The sequence below is a fragment of the Nelumbo lutea genome, chromosome 2, assembly GCF_056320005.1.
Source record: "Nelumbo lutea isolate HS-2025 chromosome 2, American lotus-T2T, whole genome shotgun sequence".
NCBI lineage: Eukaryota > Viridiplantae > Streptophyta > Magnoliopsida > Proteales > Nelumbonaceae > Nelumbo > Nelumbo lutea.
This window is the reverse complement of record NC_142685.1, coordinates 101,275,908-101,289,539: the sequence shown is the minus strand read 5'-3', so window position 1 is coordinate 101,289,539 and position 13,632 is coordinate 101,275,908. Positions and strand designations below refer to the sequence as shown.

At 35.5% G+C, this 13,632-nt stretch overlaps 1 long non-coding RNA gene across 1 annotated transcript; it reads left to right on the top strand.

Moving 5' to 3' along the window:
* The first annotated feature begins 7,108 nt into the window (after positions 1-7,108).
* On the top strand, positions 7,109-12,642 carry LOC148872350 (uncharacterized). Its single transcript, XR_016108030.1, has 3 exons — positions 7,109-8,542; positions 11,559-12,343; positions 12,451-12,642. It is a non-coding gene; the product is annotated as an uncharacterized LOC148872350 (long non-coding RNA).
* Positions 12,643-13,632: the final 990 nt, after the last annotated feature.

Here is a 13,632-nt window from a genome sequence, read left to right as displayed (position 1 = left end):
CATGTCACACAACTATTCCTTAGGAAATTTTGATCATATCAGATGCCCCCATTTTCGAGACCAAGATGAGGTGAAAATGGGGAAGAATTGCCTAGATAACCTATCCCAAGAGGGGGTGAATTGGATAATGAAAATTCTTTCCTCTTTCTAAAGCCTTCTAGAATGAGAAATGCAAGAACAATGAAGTGAAGGTTGTATGTGCGTGTTATGCAAATGTAGTGGATAGTAATGCTATCAAATAAACAAAAACAAAAAAGTAAAGATTGCAATAAATAATGAATATAAGGATTTTTATAGAGGTTCAGCCAACCTCGACGTACACTTAGGAAATTTCTTGAGAATTCCACTAGACCACCAACTAGACTTCTCAAATGTCAATCAAACTTTTACAACTAGTAGGGCTTCCAAGTGCTTGCTAGACTTGGATAAACTTCCCTTGTTCTATCCCTACTAATAATGGTATTCCTTTCTTTGAACTCAAATACAATAGATAATACAATGTAAAGTACAATGCGCAAACAATGCCTCTCAATAGGATGATAAAAACAAGTATAGAATAAACTAATATCAAAGGGAAGACGATGCACACCTTTATAAGTTCAATCACTTGAAGCGATTCACAAATTTGAGTAAGAAACAAATAAGCCAAAAGGCTACTCAGTTTTTCTCAATCTAGTTGATTTCGCATAGAGAAACTCTACTTCAAAGAATAACTCTTGCTCACAATAATGCTCTCACTATTAGCAAATTTTTACAAATTGAGTTCTTATTCTTATTTCAAACCAAAACTAGTTATTTATAGTGGTGGAGATCATTTGACTATTAAAGAGCCATCGGGGAGGATTCAATATAGTATTGGTAATGTTCAGATCAAAGTAGGTGATTGCTTTAAGCTAGTGGTCAACTAACACTCATAGGAGCGAATCTTTTTTCTCTAGTACTCAACCACTCCTTTCTAGTATTTGACTATCAACTCTTACCAACTCCTGACTGTTTAGTCAATTCATCATTTCCTCTAGTCAATTCATGAACAATGTTTTCAAAAACACCGGCATGAGCTGTCATGAATAGTTATTCATCATTTTTTAGTCAGCTCATGAACAGTATTTTTATAATACAAACATCGACTATTAAGGCTAGTTGACTCCGCATTTCCTGTAGTTGATTACTCACTATTTATAACGTTAGAAACTTGAATATTTTCATTCCAACAGTTGAGAACTTGTTTCTTTAGTTTTCCAAATTAAGATTAATTAATGTTCAAGTCCAATAACACCTAAGAAATAGACCTAGTGCTAACCATTGGTCTCTAAGGTTTGGTTTTACCAAGATTGGTTAGGCCTAAGATTATAGTGTGCATCACAAGCTTATGATTTGCATCAAGTCTTAAATATGACATAACATAAACAACTTGGATTTATATTCATTTTTCTACTTTCAGCTCATGGTAGCATATATCATCTTCTTTGGAGGCATTCAATAGGGTTAACAACTGCCAACTCTCCATTCATTCTCTACTTCTCCATAGCACTTTTTTTCAAATAGTTCCAACTTAATGGAAGCAACTGCATATTTAGCATTAATCATTAGTACTCTCAATGAATTTGTTATTATCAAAACACATATGGCCAATAGGAAGTAGTGTGGATAAAGTGATTGGAGGTTCATCACTCTGATGTAAAGTTCTTAGAATTTTATTAAATTGCTAAGGGTATTTTTTTGTCTTTTTATTTATTTTCTACCACTCTTGGCATTAAATGACTTAAGAAGGCATGTTTAAAACAAGTTTTAAAAGATACAAGGTTATTTAAGTAATGAAACATAAAGTTTATTTAGGGTAAATTTGTGACAATGGCCCCCTAAACTTTTACCTGCCACAAATACCCCCTCTATTAGAATTTTGTCAATTAACTTCGAAAAAGATTCTCATCAACTATTTAAAGTTTTTTAAATCCCCAAATTACCCTTTTCATATTTATTTGAACAATGAGAAGACATCACTGATCAAATCACCATGGATTCCAATTACCACAATGACGATTGATTGCTCTAAGTGACCTATGATTGCTAGAATTACACAAGGACTCATAGTCGGCATTGTAGTTCTTTTACTAGGTTTCTAAGATGCCTTACAAAAGCAGTTTGGATTATTTTTTGTTGTCCTATTAAATTGTCTTGTTCGTGATAGGCTCTTTGTGTCTGCAGATCATGTAAGGTTACTAATGATCAAGACCTATAGAAATGAGGAAGAAATGGCTAGATGATTAATTTTTTTTAAATGAGATTGTCAAGGGACTTAGCTTTGCACTATACTAGTCAGAACCCATGCGATGCATACAGTTTATTTAATTATTTATAAGCAAAATTAAGGATGAATGTCTATGACATTTCCAATTATGAGGTGCGCATCTAAGTCCAATTCAAGTATTATTTTTCAGTTATATCTAGTTTAATTATCCAATCAAAATCTAAGTTGCACTTTACTAAGAGTGGCCAATTTCCTATGCTCTAGATAAATGTGTATTAGTTTTTATATCTTAATACTAATTCTTTATTAAGGGTCCATTTGGTTCATAAGCAGGACTGGAATCGGAATCATAATCAAAATTGGAATCACCTATTCCTAACTCCTGTTTGGTTTAATCAAGAATCAAAATCGAATTCTCATTGTTGTTGTTTGGTTCATTGGGAGATGAAATCATAATCAACTCAATTTTTTTTAGTTTTACATTAGTTTATTTATTCTTTTATTATTACTTTATGAATATATGATTATTATTTTATTATCATAATAATAATATTTTTATTACTATACTTTATTAATATTATTACTTTGTTATTATTTTCTTTTTAGTTTATTAATTCCTACCATTTTTTATTATTTTAAATTTATTATTATTACATAATTAAACTGTTAGTATTTTATTATTACTTTAATTATATTATATTAATATTTTATTTCTACATAATTATTCTTATTATTTAATAAATAATATATTTTCTTTTATTATTAATTTTTTAATATTTTATTATAGTACTATTGTTTCATTACTATTTTACTAATATTTTGTTAATAATTTGTTGCTATTATTATTATCATTGTTATCATCATCATCATCATCATCATCTTCATCATCATCATCATCATCATCATTATTATTATTATTATTATTTTAATAATATTAGGATTTAGGGGGATTTTTGTCATGAGTTTTTTTACTTCTTACCAGACTTTGGAATGTGAGTCCCATTCCTGCTAAACAAACAGGAGGAATTGGAATGGCCCATTCCAATTCCAATTCTAGGCACTTATTCTTGGAAACCATACAAACCCTAATTTTTATTGGTTTGTTATTATTTTCATATTATTTTTAGGTAAAATTATAAAAAAACACTCATCTTATAAAATTTCTATAAACCACCTTTATGTTTTGGCCCTAACAAAGGCCTCCCTTATAGTTTTGAAAAAAAAGTGCAAATACCTCCTTTTTCTTGACTTTTCCGGTAACAAATGAAGTTGCCAAGATACCCTTATCATTGTTAAGGCACTATCATATACATTTTAAAGTTTCAAGTTTCAACTTTATGCTCCACTAATTTATTTTTGCAAACAACTTTCAAAGAGTAATTCTTCCTACTCTTCTAGGACAAAGTAAGGTAAAATGGCTAAGGTGAAGCAAAGGAATGTAACTCTTTTTTTTTCTTTTTCAAAAATGAGGCATTACAACAACATTTTTTATTTGGAATGCTAACGAAAGAAAAGTATTTCATATGCGTACCATTTTGAAAAACAATAGGGGAGGTTTTGTTAAGGTCAAAACATAGGGGAGTTTCATAGGATTGTTAGAAAACCGAAGGAGGTCTTTTATAATGTTTTCAATTTTTAAATATAATTTAAATTAAATTAATGAAAGTATATTTCATTACTTGATTAATTTATACTTAAAAATTATACTTGAAAATTTGGAAGAATATTACTTGATTAATTTATAGTTAAAAATAAAAGGAGGTCTTTTATTTGAACTAAATAACATATATTTGGAAGAATATTACTTGATTAATTTATACTTAAAAATTAATATCTTCTTAATGGAAGTAGATTATTTGGCCTAAGAATATGTCATGAAATATCTCCATTTCAATGTAATTAATGTTTATTAATAATTATAGTTAAATTAAAATGGATACAAATATAGATAAAGTATTGGAGAGGAGAGAGGATTAGTGGCATGAGTTATCAAGGAGTTCATTAACAAGAAGAGATAATTGTAAGAGTTATTGAGAGAGAGAGGGAGAGAGATAATGTGGATAATTAAAAGTCCATTGGCCAATTGAGTTATTTTGTTCAATTTCAAAATTAGAAAAATTCAAAGAAAAACAGAAAAAATATAAGTACCTTTGAAAGAAACCAGAAAGCATGAAAGTGCCATTAATGTATAGAAGATATACCTATAATACTACAGATAAGTTTGACATGGTTGGAGATTCCCAAAATGTGTATAAATATATGTTGAGCAGTGGCCAATGGGATAGAACCTAGTCTTTTAGCGCTCAATACAATGATCAACCTACTAGCAAGAAGGGGAAGGTTCAAGAAGCCGAGTTGATTATGAGTCAGATTTTTCAGTAAAATTTGGCCCTAGATATTTTCCATGTCATTGATAGCTGGGCATTGAAAAAAATCATGATATAGATTCTACTTTGAGGTTTTTGGTCATATATGATTAAGGAGGACTGTGATCTGAACTTCGTAACATATTTTGTTTAATTAATAGATTAGGGTTTAAACGAAAAATGACAATGAAAAGAAAAAATAAAGTTGAAGTAGGTATTTTGATAAGTACAGGGATTCTACTAGCTCCACAGTACAGGGGTATTAGATTTATCTCATTTCACCGTATCTTTTGTAATTTATTTTTAGGATAAATGAGACCCTTTGTACTTCAATTTGCAACAAAACCCCCTAAACTTTACCGTAAGACAAATAGTCGTTAATTTAGAAGACGGAATGCATTTAATTACCATAATACTCATTTGAGCTTTTGTTTTTTTTTTTTTTTTTGCCCTTTCCCCTTAAACCCTAACCTAATCTAGTCTTCGTATGCCCCTCCCCAATCTTTGTTGCTCACCAATCATCATTTTCTCCTTTCCCCTTCTTCCGCGTTTGTCCCCACTTGGTACCCATCACCGTCACCATTCACCCTCAACATTCACAATCTTGCTAGCACAATCAACAAGATCACCGGTCATGGATTTTCAAGATAAAAACTACCAATTGAAGAGGATTGGACAAATCAATTGTAGCCATGGTCACTAGAATCCATGGTAACCTGGTCAGTGATGTCTTCTAACCATTCAGATAAATAAGAAAAGGTAATTTGGGGATTTAAAATATTGGGCAAATTTCTTAAACTGCTCTTATGGTTTAGCTAATTGACTAACGGACTTTTACTGGTTACATATTATCTTAAAGTATCCCTACTGTTTCTGATTATTGTCTAAAACCTCCATTATCGTTAACTTTTCACCACACTTCGTTTACATGTGACATCACATAACTAGTATTTTTTTAAATTCCTAAACTACCCTTCTTCTTCCCATTCTTCTTTGTTCCCTTTCTCCCCTCTTCCCTTCCATCTTCCTTTCCCTCCATAGGTTCTCTATGGATCAAGGAGGTCGCCAAAGAGTTCCCAGAAATACCGAAAAAACCCACTAGCAACAAGAGAGAGATGGTTGTGACTCAGGGAGGTCGTCGAAGAATTTCACCCAAAAATACCCATAAACCGAGATGATGCACTGATCTCTGAGTGATAATAGGGGAAGCCCAAAAAAATTAGATTTGTTCTTTTCTTTCTAACATTGCCAATTGATTTCAAGTAAGAAACACAGAAAAATTGACCATCAACTCTCTGTTTCTCTCCTTCTCTTTCCCTCATTTGGTCTTCGTATTTTATCAGATGATGTTACATCTCCAACTAGATCTGGCATGGGAAACCTTGCCATAGAAGTGCCTTGCCTCTCTCTCCTTGACATTCGCTTCTAATAACAAGGGTTGGGTTTCTAGGTATTTCTGGTCGTATAAGTTTATCAATTTCTTTCATTATTTGTCTTTCGGTTATGGATTACTCATCTACGGGCTGTTTCTGATGCTGATGTTTTTTTTTTTTGCTGAGTGTGCTATGGATTCAACTGCTTTTAACATTAAAAAAGATGCGGCTAATCCGTTTGGCGGTCTTTTGATTGTTTACAAACCGCGAAGACCGATTTTCAGTCTATTTCCGTTTGGCGCATGGAAGATCTAGCTACCAAAAGATGGATCACCAAAAAAATGCAAAAGGCCCATTTTGGGCTGATTTCAGAAAACTTCAAATGAAGTTTTTTGCGTCTTTTGCGTCTTACTCATGCAAAAAAACATGTGTCTACCAAATGTGCTTGGACTACTCAAATCTTCATGCAAAAGCTGAATGCATCTTCTCCATATCAGACCTACCAAAAAATATTCCTAAGAAGACACGTCAAATGGATCCTTAAACAATATAAATAGTTCCGTTATACAAACACCTGTCCCCTCAACACATGGGGCTGTTGGTGCTCCTACTACTATTGAGAATGCTGCCACCGAGGAAATTCATATGAAAACTCCAATGAAGCTGTTTCTTATGGTTTTTCTATAAATGCTAATGGTGTTTCTCATATGAGAAATTACACTCCTACTACAACTGCTGAAATTGGAAATGCTGCAAATGATGTTGTGAGAGCTGCTATTGAGAAATAGTTTGAGGCGGCTCCTGGTACGTTATAAGGTCTATCCATTCATTTGTCACTTTTCTTTGTAATTTATGATCAATTTCTTCATAATTGAATGATGAGATAAGACCAAACACTGTTCCCGTTTTTTTTCTCTTTGCTTGTCAATCGGAAGTTACTGCAATAGACAAATTTGATATATTTTTTTTTCTTTCTATTAGTATTTAAAAATGATGTCAATTATCAGAACCTTCAATTTAGTATCCAGACTTTAAAGCGTGACAGTTTAATATCTGAACTTTCAATTAATAAGTACCGACGTTTACTTTTTTCCTTTCATCGTTGTCCCCAACCTCTTTCGGGAGATCGGCTTCAGTCACTGCAAGGCCGGTTCGAACACTATTCGAACAGCGTTTTCGAACGGGCCTTGCAGTGACTGAATCTCATTTCCTTTTGTGGTGAATCTTTCCGCCACTTCATGTTGCAGCGGGGATTTAGACGAAGCTGATGGTTTAGAACCATCTTCTCCCCGTCGGTGCTGATAACCACAACACATTCATTTATTCATTCTATTTTAGTGTTCTGAGATTACTATATAGAGCATCTACCTGCACCGGTGCCACCCCATCCTCTGCTCCTTCCAATATTTCCGATCAAATTCCAGCAATGGCAGCCAACGTGATCCACAACCCCATTGACCAGTGTCGCCTTCCCACCTTGCCCTTTCCAAAAGGTGGAAGGAATCCCATCTTTGTAGCGGGCGATTCATATGTTTCCGATCCACCACACTAGAAAAAGGCCGTCGAGGCTCTACAGTGCACCCACTGTGATGAAGTAGTCGCATGGTGTCACAGTTCCAGCAATCCCAGATAGTTAATCTCCAGGGTACCACTCTCATCTTCGCTCAAGTGGCCACGGTTGCTCGTCAGTCTAGTGTGACTGTTACTCTTAACGAGGCTGAGGCCCGGGACCATGTGGCAAAAAGTGCCAATATTGGTGCCTTCTAATCTGAGCGGCGGACCCAACCCGAGACTAGACTACGAGTTCAAAGATGTGGAGATCGCCATGGCGCCGTGGCGGCATATTGCTCGGAGCTTCAATACCTGGCAAACCTAGTCACCATTCATATTCAAAGCACTACAGCATAACTAGGACGTGAACTCGTTTGGTTTAATCTCGGCCAGGAAGAGCGTGGAAGCGATAGAAATCTTAAAGCTCATGTCTGCAACATACATGATGGCACTTTGCCAAGTGATTGATCTTCGACATTTAGAGGAGAATATGAGGGAGGTAGTAAAACATATCCTCGACCAACCAAGTTGTGAGGAAGATCCTATACACAGCTCAGGGCAGATCATTGCTCGAAACCCGTTTCTGTGAAAAGGAGCTCTTGCAAGTTATTGAACACCATGCAGCCTGTGTTCTCCAACTACCTTAACGATCCCACCAACCCATCCTATGCTCTACTCCTCCAATTGCAGGAGGTCCTCGTGGAGAAGGCGCTCAATCAATCTCCTAAGACAGAAGAAGAGAGTTCTGAAAACGGATATTCCACAATTAAATAGATACCAGCCTTTTAGGAGGAACTCAAGGCGAGATTAGGCGAGGAGATAGCCAAAGCCAAGGAGAGATTCGATAATGGTGATTTCCCGATACTCAACAAAAGTATGAAATGTAGGACTTATCCGATATACAGGTTCGTGAGGAAAGAATTGGAGACCAAGATTCTGAGTGGTGCGAAGAAGGTGAGCTCGGGAGAGCACATAGTGAATAGTGGTTCCCACTATCAAGAAAGGTTAGTGTACAGGTCATTTTTGTCTTTTTCAAATTGATTCAAACTCGGTTATTGAAAATGAATGGGTATTTATGTCTTAACGGTAAGTTAATGCCAGATGTTAAATTGTCGCAAATTAAAAGTTTGGATATTACATTGTGGCAATTGAAAGTTGGGAGTACAAATTGTAACTCAAACCAAAGTACAGGATCATGATCATCGAGAATTTTCTCCAACAGTAAGAAATATTTTTATTTTTTTCTTTTTATTAGTGTTTAATAATGATATCAATTATCAAAGACAGTAAGAAAATAGGGTAAATTACAAAGACCCCCTTGTACTATGTGGTCTATGCCAAAGACCGCCCTATATTTTGTTTTGCCACAAGACCCTCTTCTGTTAACTTTTCGTTGAAATCCGCCGTTATAATATATTTTAATTTCCATATTATACTTGTAATTACTATTCTTACAATTAAAAAAAACACTGTTCATCTTCCCCGACCTCAGGATACACGAACGGTAGCTTCTGCTTTCCTCTGTTTTTCTGTCACTCTCGGCCATAACCACCACAACTTATTTTTATTTTGACAAGTGAAATGTTTAAACTAACATTTAGTGGGTGTGTGTATGACTCCACCACCTCAACGGCAGCTTCTCTCATGACTCGTGCACCCACCATCTCATCTCTAACACAACAGACATCAATGGTGGTTGTTTTTTCTCCTTCCCCTCCTCGGAAATCAGTTCCTTGTTATTCTACTTTTGGTTTTGGTTGTTCTTGACTTTCTTTCTCCACCCTCCCTGTGATCTGTCAAACAACTAATGAGGACAGAGTTTAATGGCAAGAATTTCAGATACCCAGAACCCCAATTCTTGATATGCAGAGACAGAACAGTAGAACAAAGACAAAGATTGATAAAAAAGGAGAAAAAAACGGGTTAACCGATCTTTGAAACGTTGGATGGAAAAGTTCTTGGATGGGTCAAAAGTCAGACAAGACAATTGGAAGGGAAAAAGAGTCATCGTGATCTTTGTTCCTACGCAGTTACTGGTGGTTGGGTAGGCGGTAATAAAAGTAGTTTAATGCTCTATAGAAAGAGGAGTAGGGGAAGCACGTGGTTCTTCTGTTGTTTGAGGATTTAATTTTGGAAACTGTAATTAAATTGGCTCTCACCTGCTCTCTTTCTCTCTTTCTTCTTTGGCAATGCACAACTAGCAGGCAATAGTGACCTTGAAATGGTGTCTCTTCTGATTGAAGACTTGAGAGCTTTGGCATGGCTTGGATTCCCCTCTCTCTCTATCTCTCTCTCTCTCTTCTACCCTCTCAAACCAGCCTCTTGAAGCTCTGAAAATTGGAATCTATCTTGGTTCCTCAATTCAACTTTGAACAAGGAAAAGAAAAAGTTAATATGCCACACTTCTGAGGTAAGGAGAGAGTGCATTGATGGGTTCCTATACTTTTCCACTTTCAGTTTGAAATACGAACCGGAATGGCTTTAAGAATATACAATATCCTGGAAGATAAGCCTTTCTTCAGAAAACATAGTGAAAATAGCAATTTCATTCATTAAAAAAAAAAAAATAGGAAATAAGCTGGCGATGTTAGGTTTTAATCTCTGTTAAGTGGGCTTGCATATTCAGTGAAACAATTGCATTGATGGACTATCTTGTAAGTGGGCTAAATCGATTCATTTATGCAAAGCTCGTAAACTTCAACAAAAGGGTATGGGGCTTAATGAGTGGATACCACATTTTGGCCCATATAGGCTTAATGGGATCCTATTAGGTCAAAATATAAAGGCTCCTAGGTTATGGTTCCCAATATGTTAAATCATCTAGCCGCCCTCCTTGCTCTACCCCATTAGAGTCAAAGAGCTGAGAAAACCTAAGGAAGAAGGAAGATTTAACTGAGGAAAACCACAGTCGACCAACCATTGATTCATCACTCATTCCACAAGGGTTTCAACTACTGCGATGGATACAGGTATTTACGTTTAAACCTCCTTGATAACTGCAGCATGATATTCTTTGGGGTGCAACATGGTTTCTTGTTCTTTGTATGTCGAATGGTATTGGTATGATTCTGCAAGATTAAGGATTGATTTGCTCCCCTTTATTTATTCTTACAAGTAGTATTAGAGCCTTATATCATGTTGGGTTATTAGGATTACCGTTTTTTTTTTCTCTGAATCGATTTCTTTGTGGTTGCATCTCGATTGAGAATACAGTCATTTGGCTCTGTGTGCTTTCCGAACAGCAATGAAGCAAGGCTGTTTCAACAAAAAAAAAAAAAAAAAAAACAAAAACAAAAAAACAAAGACGCATTGAGATGATTCAATGTGGTTTCAGTCGACCAAAAAAAAGAGGAAGATGCATCGGTGTTGCGTCTCGGGAACCAAAAAAAAATGGAAGACGCATTGGTGTTGCGTCTCTTGAACCAAATCGGTTGCATCTTTGGAACCCAAAAAAAAGAAAACAAAGACGCATCAGTGTTGCGATGCGTCTCTGGACCCAAGAATTCGCATCAGTAATTCAATACGTCTATAGAACCGACTCAAAAAAAAATAATTTTTTTGAATCGTGATTTGCATGCACGTAAGCAATTTGCATGTGTCCATTTTTCTCTCCTTTTGCATGAAAGTAACCTTGAACCTTTTTTTACTTTGTCATGCATGATATGAATACATTTTTGGATGAATACTGTTTTCTTTCAAATTAAATTGATTGAAGCAGCATGTTACCAAAGTAGCCTCTGTAGTGTAAAATTAGTTTGATTTGAAATATAAAGATTTTGTGTGTTCACACATGCGATGATGAATATTGATATTATAAAGCTATTATCCATGTGAATAGTAGTCAGTCCAAAGAAAGTCTATTGTTTGACAGGATTTATTATCAATGTTTGATTGTTGCATTGAGAGTACCATTTACAATTGATGTTTCTGTGCAAACACTAAATGTCAAGTTGTGTTGGGTATCTTGCCTTTGTAATTTATATTATTATTGATTATATGTTGTTTTTGTTCTCTGTTTAGTTTCAGCAACTCCAAATAATGTTTCTACTCAAATCAGTGCCATTCCCATGCTGAATGTTACAAACTTTAAGATCTAGAAAGAGAATGTGGAAATCGTTCTCGGCTGCATGGATTTAGACTTTGCGTTAAGGACGGAGCGACCCATCCCGGCTGAGGACAATTCCAATGAGGCCAAAGTTGAGAAGTGGGATCGCTCTAATCGCATGAGTCTGATGATTATGAAACGTTCCATACCGGAAGTGTTTCGGGGCTTTATTTCTGAGAGCAATAATGCTAAGGAATCCCTTGTGGCGATACAACAGTATTTCGCTAAGAATGAGAAAGCGGTGACAAGAAACCTTTTAGCTACTCTAATTTCTATGAGGTACAAGGGAAAAGGGACATATAAGGGAGTACATACTGGAAATGTCAAATCTTGCAGGTAAACTAAAGGCACTAAAGTTAGAGATAAATGATGATTTTCTCGTGCATTCATTTCTCTTCCTGCACAATTCAGTCAATTTAAGGTGAGTTATAATACTCAAAAGGAGAAATGGACTCTTAATGAATTCATTTCTCAATGTATGCACAAAGAAGAAAGAATCCAAAGAGAAAAGACGGAAAGTGCTCACTTAGCATCAACCTCTCAGAATAATAAAAAGAAGAGGACTAAAGATATTACAAATGGAACACCCACGCAGAAAAAGGTGAAGAAGCAAGGTGATGGATTTACCTGTTTTTCTACAAGAAAGGAGGACACATGAAGAAAGAGTGTCCCAAATACGTCGCCTGGTGCATAAAGAAGGGTATGTCTCTCACTTTAGTTTGTTCTGAGGCTAATTAAGCTTCTGTACCGATAGATACTTGGTGGATAGATTCTAGCGCTACTACTCACATAAGTGTGTCTATGCAGGGTTGCATCTGGAGCCAATCGCCAACTGATGCTGAAAGATTCATCTATGTAGGCAATGGCAATAAAGTTCTTGTGGAAGCTGTAGGACATTTTATATTGGTTTTAAAAACTAGTTGTTATTTGAATTTAGTTGAGACGTTTGTAGCTCCGTCATTTAAATGAAACTTAATTTCTATTTCCTATTTAGACAAATATGGTTACTTTTGTGGTTTTGGAAATAATAAAGTTAACTTGTCTCTCAATTCAAATGTTATTGGTACCGGTATTTTAATTGATCGTCTTTATATATTAGAAACTATTGCTTCCCACAATGCAATCCTGCATGCAAGTTAAATTAACCGAGAATTCTACTTCCTTATGGCATAAGCGCTTAGGCCACATCTCTAAACAAAGAATTCAAAGGCTTGTGTCAGACGGAATTCTTGATTCCCTTGATTTAACGGACTTCCAAGTCTGTATTGAGTGTATTAAGGGAAAATTGACAAACACAAAGAAATTATGTGCCAATAGATGTACAAAAGTCTTAGAACGGATACATACGGACATCTGTGAGCTATTCCCTACGCTTGCATGGAATGGCCAGAAGTACTTCATTACGTTCATAGACAACTATTCACGGTACGGGTACCTATACTTAATAAGTGAGAAGTCTCAATCCCTGGACGTTTTCAAGTCTTATAAAGATGAAGTTGAACTTCAACTTGGTAAGAAAATTAATGCCGTCAAATCTGATTGTGGCGGGGAATACTATGATAGATATGACGGATCAGGAGAGCAATGTCCAGGACCCTTTGCTAACTTCCTAAAGGAATGTGGTATCATCCCATAGTACACCATGCCGGGTACACCCATTATGAATGGTGTTGCTGAAAGACGAAACAAGACACTTAAGGACATGGTAAGGAGCATGATTAGTCATTCTTCTTTACCTAAATTACTTTGGGGAGAAGCATTAAAAACTGCAGTGTATATCTTTAACAGAGTACCCAACAAAGCAGTAACTAAAACCCCGTATGAGTTGTGGACTGGGAAAAAGCCCAGCATAAGGCACTTATACATTTGGGGATGTCCAGTTGAAACGAGGCCTTATAGGCCCAATGAAAGGAAATTAGACTCTAGGACAGTTAGCTGTTACTTTGTTGGATACGCGGAACATTCTTGAGGGTTCAAATTCTATGATCC